Source organism: Chamaea fasciata, unplaced genomic scaffold (genome assembly GCF_029207755.1).
Source record: "Chamaea fasciata isolate MVZ Bird 193981 ecotype frontalis unplaced genomic scaffold, bChaFas1.0.hap1 SCAF_15, whole genome shotgun sequence".
Lineage (NCBI taxonomy): Eukaryota > Metazoa > Chordata > Aves > Passeriformes > Sylviidae > Chamaea > Chamaea fasciata.
This window is the reverse complement of record NW_027094100.1, coordinates 15,943,892-15,955,909: the sequence shown is the minus strand read 5'-3', so window position 1 is coordinate 15,955,909 and position 12,018 is coordinate 15,943,892. Positions and strand designations below refer to the sequence as shown.

Here is a 12,018-nt window from a genome sequence, read left to right as displayed (position 1 = left end):
CTACCCCTGTTAAACTTTACGGGGGAAAAAAAAAAAAAAAGGCGGGGAGAAAAAGACAATATGAATAAAGGAAAAAGAAAAGGGCTCTTTCCTGCTTCACCTTCTGAACAAGGGAAATTAACACGAATTATTGGGGAGAAGGGTCTGCTCTGACAGTCAGACGACAGACGAGCTACCATCCAGCCCGCCAAAGCAGGATGGGGCTGGCTCGGGTGGCAGGGGAAAATGGGACGCTGCAGCAGTTCAACTACTCGTATAGAGATAAATATCAGCACCAAAGAGGTTTTGCATTTAGGACATGCTCAGGAATTGTGGGGAGAGACAAGCTGATACCACACAGAGACTAAATCATGAATGAAAAAAAAATACCATTAAAGCTCTCTGCTCCTCCAACTTTCCACACAGAGGGAACGGTTACCAACTACACCCCAAAGCAGGTACGAGAGGGAAGAAAAGCATTTCAAAATATCCTTCTGGGAAACCTTCCTGGAATGATCTGCAGCAGCAGTTTATACAGATGGGCCCTGGCAGCACCTCCATCTCCTCTGTTTCCAGTTCCCTCCTGTGAGAGCTTTTTATGATGAGATCCTGATCAATCCAAAGCAAGAGGCTATAAACGTGACAAGGACAGATCTTAACCCTTCTCATATTCATTGTGTTTCTTTCTGCAGCTGAGAATTTCCAGGCAAGTGAAACAGAACATTTCAATTATACATAGTATACATAGGGCCTTTCAAAAAGGGAGAAAATCTGGAGCACAGCCAAAAGTTGTACATTAAATTAAATTAAAAAAAAAAAAAATCAATACATCTGTTTGCATCTTCACAACTCAGCAAAGCCTCACAGTGAGGTTCTCATCCTGGCACACTAGAACAGATTTTGGTCTGCTCCAGCACAGCTGTTTGCAGATGTGATTTTTTAACTCCAGGAGGTCCTGGCAGTACCTGAATATTGTATTTTGCTTCTGCTCATTGATGCTACCGAATCTCTTACAGCTCAGGGGAAGCAGGGGTGGCAGCAGAAGGTTGAGAGAAAGCTACACAGCTGCTGCTGTGCATCCACCTCAATTCAGAGAGGTGGATAAATAAATCTGCTCAATAACCCATTGCACACAGTATACAATGCAAGTACTCATGGTTTGCTGCTTATCCCTTTTTCTTGCCTTGATTGTTAAGTGCAGAAATACCCAGTTCCTACCCAATCACCACAGAATTGCCATCCAGACTCCCCCTACTCCCAATCTTCCCTAGATTCCTCTTCTGCAACAATGTCATCTATAGTACCTGAGAAGTTGCTGGGTTTACTGTTCTGTAGTGATGCACAGTCGTTCTAAACACCCTGAACCAATTCAATAACATCTAATAAAGTCACAGGAAAGACTGATAAATTTCCTTAACATTAACCTGCAGCAAGGACAAATCCATCTGTCCGGGAAGAGCTGAAAAGCCACATGTTGCTCCCTCAGGTGCATTCACAGGTAAAACACACAGCCTCTACCTGCCCATCTGTGACTCAGCTTACAATTAAGAAACCTAGGAATTTTGAGCACAACATCTTCCTATTGAACAGACAAACCCTCTCAAAGACAGATTTTCCTCAAATATAATATTGTAACGACAAGCTGTAGTTATTCATCCTGGTGCCTGAAATACTAGCAGTGCTAGAAGAAACTGATTAATGAATCGCCAAAACCAAAGTAATTGAACATTTCCCTCTCAGATGTACTCACCTTCTGGGAAGTATCTGGCAGCCTACAATATTAGTCTTTATTCCGTTCATTTACTACTCATTACCCATGAAATAAGTTCTTAATCTTTCTGCTACATCTCTAATTTTGCAGCATTACCCAGTGCTTGTTTACAAGACTCTAAGTGAATTTGTTGCCACTTGTTTTTAACATTATTTTTAAACCTCACCACCCCGCTTTAGTGCTTTGGCATAGCTTGTCCTCTTGTCCTTTTCCGCTGTGGACAGTGATGTGTCAGGTAGCTTTGCTCCCCAGAACATGCACGGGTTGCCAGCACCATCTCAGCACCCAGATCCTACCACGCTGCCTTCCCAACCCAGCACACGAGTGTCTGATCCACACACCACTCAGCTAAACAGCTCCAGGTCACAGCCAAGATCCAGTGCTTAGTAATATTAAACATCGAGGGCCAGTTACAACACAGACACTGCTGCCATGAAGGGAATAGCACAGTTGTGCCACGGGGGCAGAATCCAGCCTTGCCCGCTGTGTGAAGACACTGCTCTGCTTGGCAGAGTTCTGGGCAGGTTCCTCCCTGCCTGTTTGTGTTTTCCCTTCCACATCCAGCTCAAGGCAGACTCAAGTGTACCTTTATACACAGTGTCCCTGCTCAGTCTTTTGGGCCACCCTTCCACCTAATCCTTCTTTTCAGGGTTTCCAATCTCAAAGGTCTCCTCTCCATTTCAAGTCACTGACCCTAATTATATTATTATGCTGTACTAAAGAATCAAGTTGTATTAAACACCTTTAACACAGAGACTTCCCTTGGTATGACAGCAGACAATTTAACCTCTGTTTAAACCCCCTCATTTTGCCTTCAGTTTGCCTTCAGTTTGCCATATCCAAACCATTCCCTATTCCCTTCTCTCTGCTGGACCCATTCTTAGAGCCCGTTTTACCCGACTGATGGAGGAATTCATCTCTGTGATCCTTCTGAGGTACCATCCACTTCCACACGACCCCTCGTCATGTCTCACTCCCTGACGTGTTCAGAGAGCTCTTCCTCCACGTACATCTGCCCGCCAGGCGCTTGCCCTTACCCCCCCCCCCCTCGGAGCGCACTCATTCTCCCTCCCTGTCTTACATTTGCAGCCAATCCTCCCCTTTTCCTGCGATTAGACGTCACTAGTCCAGCCAAGCGCTTTGTGCTCAGAACAAAGGTCGCTGCCAGAAGAAAATGTTAAACACCAAAGGCAAAAACTAAAGGCGAAGAGCAAAACCGATTTGCATCGTGGCTGTGGAACACGGCACAAGGGACACTCGTGTTTGAACATCATCATCACGTCAGCGGTGATTCAAAAGCACCGTTTCCGTGGGCAATGCATGAGAGTTGGTGCCTTCGATGGAGGTTTGCAGGACACGTCCTGCTCGGTACTGGGGCTTGGGAAAATCCCAGGGGAGCTCACCAGAACTGAGGGGCGCCCATTGGTGCTAAATTAGGGCACTGAACTTCAGCGGGAGACAGCAGGGGAATCTGTGAAGGAGAACAGACGGAGCAACAGCTCTGCTGTTTCTCCTTCCGAGGAAACCGATGAGCTCTGCGCGGCGGCTGCTGTCCACGGAGGACAGCTCCAGCCCTCACCGCCGCCCGAAAGGAGCACATGAAAAGCTCCCACAACGATGGAAGCCGGCAGTAAATAAGGTCTGCCTGCGAACCAAGGACGACCGGACCCCGGACCGAGCCAAAATCGCCAGCGCGAAGCTGCCGACGGAGGTGCAAGGACCCCGCTATCACCTTTCACACGAGAGGAAGGATAGGGGTGCCCCGGCGACCCGAAACGCCGGGCTCCTTCTGCTCGGGAGGAGAGGCAGGCAGCCCGCGCTGAACCCTGCGGGACCCCCCAGCCCAGGCTCACTCTCAGTCCCGCGCTTCTCCCGGCGGATGGGGTGGACGGAAATTTTGGCAGCATCGCCCGGCTGATCTGCTCTGAGTCCCTCTCCTTTGCCAAGGCAGGCTGTGCCTGCTGGCATAGCGAGCAGTGGTGTCAGGATGCCCTTCAAAAAGCTCGCAGCTCCTCCTTGGGGACACGAGAACAGAGATGACTTTTAGCTACCAGCAGCCCGGAATAACAATCTCATATGCAGAGGATTTCTAGATTCCCGCGAAATTCCTCATTACCCGCATCAAGGCACATAAAGGCACACAACTACATGCTATTCAGTATACCGCAGGCAAGAATTCGTCTCTTTAACACGAGGACACAGATCGCTCTGTTGTCCCCCAGTCAGAGACCACCGGACTTGACGGAAGCTGCCGGGAAGGACACCAGCGACAGCGGGTACGGGGGCTCAGTCCCGCTCGTGCGGCAGGAGCGGCTCTGAGCCGAGCACTCGGAGTCTCTGACAGCTCCGAGGCAGCCGTGCCGGGCATTTCCCTGCCTGTAAAATCTCGTTTGGAAGCTGCAAAACATCCTCCGGCCACCACGGCGGAGCAGGCGCTGCAGCCGCTTTCCCTCCGCTTCTCCCTCTCCCGGAGCCGCCCGCAGAAGCGCTCGGCAGCGCTCCCGGCTGCCAGCCCCGCCTCGGCTGCCAGGGCTGCGCTGCGCCTGGTAACATCGCGTTAATCAGCATCACTCTCCAGAACAACCTGAGGCGGTAAGGACAGCCTGGGCTTGCAGCGACTGACAGCTCTGCGCGAAATCGGCGTCATTTATTCAAGGCACTGACGGATATTCTAGAGTCTTCTGCTAACGAGCCCTGCCCAGACTATTCCACGAAGTAAAAGCATCCACGAGCTGTTTCTAAAGTTAACATTGCTTTATGCTTCTAACAGAAATATTGAAATACTGTCTTGACAGTGTGCGTTTAAAACAAACGCCAATAAGTGCTGCAACTCATTACTACAGTCAGAGAAACCAAGGGGAACCGAACAGAAGCGAAATCCTCCCCTGCCCCAAACGATCGGCACTGAGACCCCACATCGCCCTCAACCATAACCTAAAGAAACGAGTCGTTTCCCACACCTGTGCGCAAATGCTGTATCTCCATCTTCTACAGAGGTAGTTAAATCTGTTTATAAGCTTAAAATAGATGGTTTTCCTTTAGAAAACCGTGTTTTCATCACATCCATGTGAATAAAGGAAAGAAGTGACAGTTTTACAGAGCTGGGGAAAACCTTGCAACTCGCAAGCGAAGGCAGTTCACGCATAGTGAAGTGGTGATGTTAAGTGGTGATAGTTAAGTGGTGATGACCCACTCCCCTTCAGCACGCGACTCCCATTCACGATCAAAGGAGAGTAAACAAACAATCCCCAGCAAACACACAAAGAACTCAAACTTAAAGCCGGTACTAAGTGATCTAAGAGAAGAAAAGAGATCATCGTGGGACACATTCAAATGTTTTTCTACGGATCGACGAGAGATAATCCACTCCTACGATACTTTTCAAACGGGACATGAAGTTTTCAAAATTCGTTGCTGTTTTCTGTACATCTATAAGGACCATTCTCGGAATTTCGGAAACAACTATCCATCATTTAAGTTCTTCACCCCGTGTCCTTTCTCTAAAGAGCTCTATTAGCTCAAAACCCAACCAAGTGTTCTTTGTCAAAATAAAAATACCGCGTTGTCAGGTATCACTGTGTCTTAAAAATATGGGGGTTTAACCAAATGAATTGAATGCATAACACGAAATTATACATGTAGTGCTTGTTTGTATTACCCCGGCAGCTTTACACATTTCGCTTTTCAGCTATAGAGAAAATGAAACGAGATAGGTCTTCTCTTTTCCCTTTAAAAATTGCTTTAATTTTGTGACACTGGACAAGAAACGCTAAACATGACCCTAAAATCTTAGCTCAAAGACTGCTTTGAAGCTGGACGAGGTGAGAACCGAGTCAATTCAGTGCCATCAGTGCACGGACAGGACTAGCTGAAAAATAATGATGTTGAAAACAACCTAGTAATTTAATAATCGGTGTCTGCGTCGGGGAATCGCTGAGGAAATTAGTATCAAAACTGTTCTCTTGATTTTTTCTGTTCTACTGCTGAGAGAGCCAAAAGCTTTCAAACTACCATCCCCGGACTACTGAACACCACACATAGAAAATATCCGTTATAATTTTCCCTTAACCAGTTTTTCCGCCTCTTTCCGCTCCCACCAAATTTGGACTCTTCTTTCCACGGCGTATTTCTGTACAGATGGGATAAAAGAGACGCCCCATCACTACGAAGAACGAGATCAGGTCGTGGGGAATTGCCAGTGAGCTCCCCTTCCCTCAAACGTATCTCCTTTTCCCCCCAAAGCATCCACGATTTGCTGCACTCCACCCTCACACATGGAAATATTTTCGACGGACTTCCAGGGACAGAACAATATTCCCGACCTCCGCCAACATTTCATCCATTCTTTTCGCCCCAAAATTATCACCGCGTGTATTTCAGCTTCTCAAGAGTGGCGAATGGCAACAACTAGAAAGCTTCTAAATCGAAAAACTCACGAGGGCACCTTGGCCCACATAAACACAATAATAATCAAATAAGTATAAAGGCACCAGGTTCAAAGACAAAATTAACATGAGGGAAATATCGAACTACTGAACAACTCAGAGTGGGAAAGGCTATTAAAACAGGAAAATAAAATAGCCCCGAAGACCTAGTACTGCAATTCATGCCAAGCAGGGAGTAAAAAAAGAAATTAAGAAACTATGATAAAAATACCGTCCGATGCAAGATAATTTTTTACAAAAAATCAACAAAGAAAAAAAGACAAGAAAATTTCGAGGAGCAGTCACGAAATTAGAAAATGAATTTTTAAAATGCAAAAACGCAAGTCTAAAGCAAATCATCACGTCTGAATACAACCCACTACAAAGCTAGAACATCGTTCTAAAACTTTTATCACAGAAAATATGTTTTAATACATTGAAGATTGATGTATTAGGTAAATCGTATTACCAAGGAGAGGGGAAAAAAAATACAAGATTTCGAAGGCTCTTACCACGCTTGACGCAAGAGGCGACAGAGACGGCCCCTTCCCAGCAGAACCGTTTTCTGCAGCAGGACCAGGCGGCGGCGGAGGGAAGTTGGGGCTGAAAACCATGAGGTCGCTCTTGGCCGCGCCGTCCGCCACGCACAGGCTGCGGCTGTGGCGCTGCGAGTACGACCAGCTGCCCACTTCGCTGGCGCACACCAGCGTCGTGGGCCCGGGCCCCGAGAGCACGGCCGCCCGCGGCGCCCAGCGCGACGCCCCGTACAGCACCACGGCCAGCAGGAACAGGCTGGACACGGCGCAGATGGCCACCACCAGCCACACGTTGGTGGCCGCGCTGGCCGCGCCGGGCCCCATCTCCGCGCCCAGCGCCGCCCGCGACGACGACGACGACGACGACGACGATCCCGCGGCCAGCGCCGCCTCGGCCGCCTCCACCAGCGACACGCTGAGCGTGGCCGTGGCCGAGCGCGCCGGCTCGCCGTGGTCGCGCACGACGATCAGCAGCCTGTGGCGAGGCCCGTCCGCCTCGTCCAGCGCCCGCGCCGTGCTCACCTCGCCGCTGTACAGCCCGACGCGGAAGGGGCCCTTGGCCCGCGGCTCCCACAGCTCGTAGCGCAGCCACGCGTTGTAGCCCGAGTCGGCGTCCACGGCGCGGATCTTGGCCACCACCTGCCCCGCCGGCGCCCCCCACGCCGCCCACGCCCACAGCGTGTCCGACACCGAGCCCAAACCCGCCGCCGCCGCCGCCGCCGCCTCGCCCGCCGCGCCGCCCGCCTCCGGCGCCGAGCCCGCGGCCGGCAGCAGCGCCGGCGCGTTGTCGTTCTCGTCCAGCACGAAGAGCTGCACCGTGGCGTTGCCGCACAGCGGCGGCTCCCCCGCGTCCACCGCGCGCACCTCGAACTGCAGCACCTGCAGCTCCTCGTAGTCCAGGGGCTGCAGCGCCCACACACGCCCGCTCTCCGCGTCCACCGACACGTAGCTCGACGCCGGCCGCCACCCGCCGGCCCCCGCCCCCGACGACGACGACGACGACACGGCCGCCGCGCCGCCCTCCCACACCGAGTAGCTGACGCGCCCGTTGCCCGCCTCGTCCGGGTCCCGCGCCCACAGCCGCGCCAGCTCCGCGCCCGCCGCGTTGTTCTCCCGCGCCAGCACCGTGTACACGGCCTGCGAGAACGCCGGCGCGTTGTCGTTCACGTCCGACACCGGCACCCGCAGCCCGCGGCTGGCGCGCAGCGCCGGCGCCCCGCCGTCCTCCGCTCGCACCTCCACCTCGTACTCCGACACCCGCTCCCGGTCCAGCGCCTCGCGCAGCACCAGCGAGTACGAGCCCGCGAACGTCGCCTCCAGACCGAACGGCGACGCCGGCCACACCCAGCACCGCACGCGCCCGTTCGCCCCCGAGTCCCGGTCCGACACGCTCAGCAGGGCCACCACCGTCCCCACCGACGCGTCCTCCGACACCGGCACCGACAGCGACGTCACCCGCACCTCCGGCGCGTTGTCGTTCACGTCCACCACCTGCAATACCACTTTGCAGTGACCTGAAAGCGGGGGGGAGCCTTTGTCCCTTGCCTCTACCGGGATCTCATAACTATCCATTTCTTCATAGTCTAATTTGCCTTGTAGTCTGATTTCTCCTTTGTTTTCGTCGATAGTGAACATTTCTTTAACTTTTGTACTCACACGTCTACTAAATAAATATATAATATCGCTGTTGATCCCTTCATCAGGATCCGTGGCACTAAGCGTCACTAACAGAGTCCCGAGCTCTGAACCTTCTAAGGCTTTAACTTTATACACTGACTGGTTGAACTGAGGCGCGTTGTCGTTCGCATCCAGCACCGAGATCACCAGCTCCATTGTCCCCGTCAGAGACGGCCGGCCCCCGTCACTCGCCGTCAGCACCAACCGGTGAACGGGAATCGTCTCGCGGTCCAATGCTTTAGTCAAAATGAGTCCCAAAGATACACTCTGATCATTATTCCCCTGATCAAGACTGAAATACTCGCTGGGGCTGAGTGTGTACGAGATCTCCGCATTCGCTCCGATATCCGCATCCGACGCGCCCTCCAGCGGGAAACGAGACCCCGGCAGCGACGATTCCGCGATGTTAAGGGCTTCTTCTTCCACACGGAAGATGGGGGCATTGTCGTTGATGTCGGTGACCTCCAGCTCCACATGGAAGACGCGCAGCGGCCGCTCCACCAGCACCTCCAGGCGCAGCGCGCACGGCGCGCTCTTGGCGCACAGCTCCTCCCGGTCCAGCCGCGAGCTCACCACCAGCGCGCCGCTCGCCCCGCTCACCTCCACGCTCGCCCGCCGGCCCTGCGCCACCAGCCGCAGCCGCCGCGCCTCCGCCTCGCCCGCCTCCAGCCCCAGGTCCTGCGCCAGACGGCCCACCACCGTGCCGGCCTTGGCTTCCTCCGGCACCGAGTACCGCACCTGCCCGCCCGCCAGCGCCCAGGCCGCCTGCAGCACCAGCACCCGCAGCACGGACCCCCACAGCATCGCCGCTGCTGTCACCTCCGGGACCTTCCCTGGCCCTGACCGGCTCTCCGCCGCTTCCCCGACGTCCTCCTTAGGGTCTCCCTGGGAGGAGCGGCACGCCGCTCGGCTTTCTCGGCGCCCCGCCCGGGCCGCTCCAGCGCATTCTTCCTCCCGCTGACAGCACCGTCACTGAGGCTCGGGGAGGAGCTGCCGCCCGCTCTCCGTGTCTCCCGGCACCTTCGCGGCCAACAGCGGCACCTGGTGTCCGAGCGCGGCTCCTTCCGTGAGCCGCCGCCCGCTGCCCTCCTCCCCCTGCCGCAGTGGCTCCGTGCGGGGATGGACCTGCCGCGGCTCCGCCCGCTCGGCGACGCGCTCCGCGATTTCCCTTCCGAATGCCTTCCTTCGCAGCGGTAATATTTGGTTCTTTTGTCTCCTCCCCTTCTCCTTCTCCTCTTCTCCTTCCTTAAGGCACTTTAATTCAGAAGTACGCTTGCCAAAATGTACATATAATTGAACGCCCATATTAACCCAGGGATCACACCTAGGAATATCTTCACTGCATGAAGTCTACCCCACTTCTAATCTCCGGACTTTATCTTCTCTTATGCCTGAGGAGGCATAAGTCAATTTTCTCATTTATGTTTCCTTCTGGAAGATATTTCAGTTGTTTCCTCTACAGAAGAAGATTGTATCCTTGTTCTTCCATCTACAGAAAGTACTCAGGTCTTCAGAAGACATAGATTCACATGTAATATATTTGGTTTAGTCCAGGAATCCTAGAAACAGAAATCGCTTACCTTTTCATGGCTTTGTGACAGGGATGTAGCTGAGCAATTCCACACAGTCTCCTTGGTTCTTTGTAGAGTAAATAATACAGTAAACCCATCATTTTACAAAGAGTACCTGTGTCTCTCAATGGCAAGATTGTTGTGCCTTCTGAAGCATATTTCCAACCGAGTAAAGCATCAGCACATACCAATTCCAAAGACTTTCAACTCCATCTGCGACTCCCTAACTCTATGCTCTAAACATAACCAACAAAGCAGAAATCCTCTCAGAAGGGTAAAATAGCTCAGGGAACCTGAACTCTCTCCCCTTTATGTGTCAGTAAAGTATTTTCTGTAAGTTTTATCCCCCAAGTGTAGCTGCACAATGAAGATCAAGGTCTTGGCGATCATTTTTAGGCAGGTAGAAACATAGTATGGCAAAACAGTGTACCTGGTACTGATGGGGATGAGCTGTGCAGGACACAGCAGAATCATACAACCATGACACAACTGAAGACGAGACAAAAGGGTTGCACCACTGTTCTGGCAAGGCACAGTCACCTCTTAACATGTTCCCAGGCTCCCACCTCATCTGCTGACATAAACACATCAGAGCCTCTTCTCTACACAACTACAGCATTTTCTGCTGCTCCGCCATGTAGGCCAGGCAGTAACATAAACCAGGTAATATCACAGATTAGTGAGCTGCTGGTTCTACCGCAGGAAGAATCAATGATGCATGCACCCGGCGGTAAAAAACAACAACAAAAGAAGATACAAAACGCTAAAAAAGTCCATGTTGGTCTCTCAAGAGACATTTTTAATTAAAACTTTTGCTATTCTAACAATGAGCAAGCACACAATGAGCCAAAAAATATAGTTTATTTTTTAAAGTATTTTCAGGGAGGGGAAAAATAAAATTAAATTAAGTAAGCACAAATAAGATCATGTTAAAATCCCACAACATCCTAGAAATACAGTGCCTATGACTGCTGGGTACATGGGGCTACCCAAGTCAGAAACCAAACTCAGTTGCTTCTACAAATACATTAACCCATCAAAAACAAATCCTCTATCAATATGTCTTGCTCGGTCTAGCACTACAGCTGCACATTTTGACATCTCTTTCGGTAACTGTTCTTCTGCAATTAAGTACCTTACATTAGAAAGTGCATTTCAATCGTACTTAGAAGAGGAAAACATTAAACACATCTGTCTTTTTCATGTCCATAGTAATTCTGTAGTACTTCACAAATTAATATATGCCATGCGCACTGAAGAGGCAAGAACTTTATTATATAGATTTCTGTTTCAGAGGTGAATCAAAAAGGAGGACAGACTTCTGAATAAGACAAGACTGGAAACCAGCAATTGACAGCAGTCAAAAGCAAGATATTCATTAGGGAATGAATTCCTTTAAGACAGGGAAATATGGGCAAGTGAAGATACTCCAATCAAAATCAAAGACTGAAAGAGGCACTAAGAGTTCTGATTAACTCGACAGATGGAAGAAAACCAGACCTGATAAACCAGCAAGATTAGGTAAACACTGCAGTCGGGTAGAGATCTTTACAAAGAATTGTTCTATTTAATAACTCATGAGCTGATCTCAGAAAGTCACGAACAGTAATAAATCAAAGATTACAGGAGATATCACCCTAGGGTGCAGAGTTCAAATACAGGTCTGCTGAAAAAGAACTGCAGAAAGAGTTGATGACCCTGAAGATCTAGGTAGGGAAATGGCAAAATATTTTCAGTGCAGGAGAATAAAAAGCTGAGTAGACAAGAAAAAGATGAAGCTTTAAGACAGACTGCGACTGATCCTGAACCGGCCACGTAATGTTCAGAAATTACAGAAGAGAGAAGAAAGTGACATTTATATGAACAACATTCTCAGAGCCATCAAAAAGGCAAGACTCACCAGACGCCGCAAGACAAAAAAGTATTTCATTCGACTTTGGACAGCGGGCACCAAGATTTAAGTATTTTGCAGAGCTTCCTTCCTTAACACGGTAGAAGGAGAAGGGAAGACCACAGTGGCATAAGAAACCTGCTGCGATGTAACATATTACAGATCCTGA

General features: G+C 50.8%; 1 protein-coding gene across 4 annotated transcripts in view; it reads right to left on the bottom strand.

Annotated features, from left to right (window-relative positions):
• LOC136297577 (protocadherin alpha-2-like) overlaps window positions 1–12,018 on the bottom strand; it is a 139,349-nt gene that overhangs the window by 76,927 nt on the left and 50,404 nt on the right. The gene's annotated exons all lie outside the window — the stretch shown is intronic.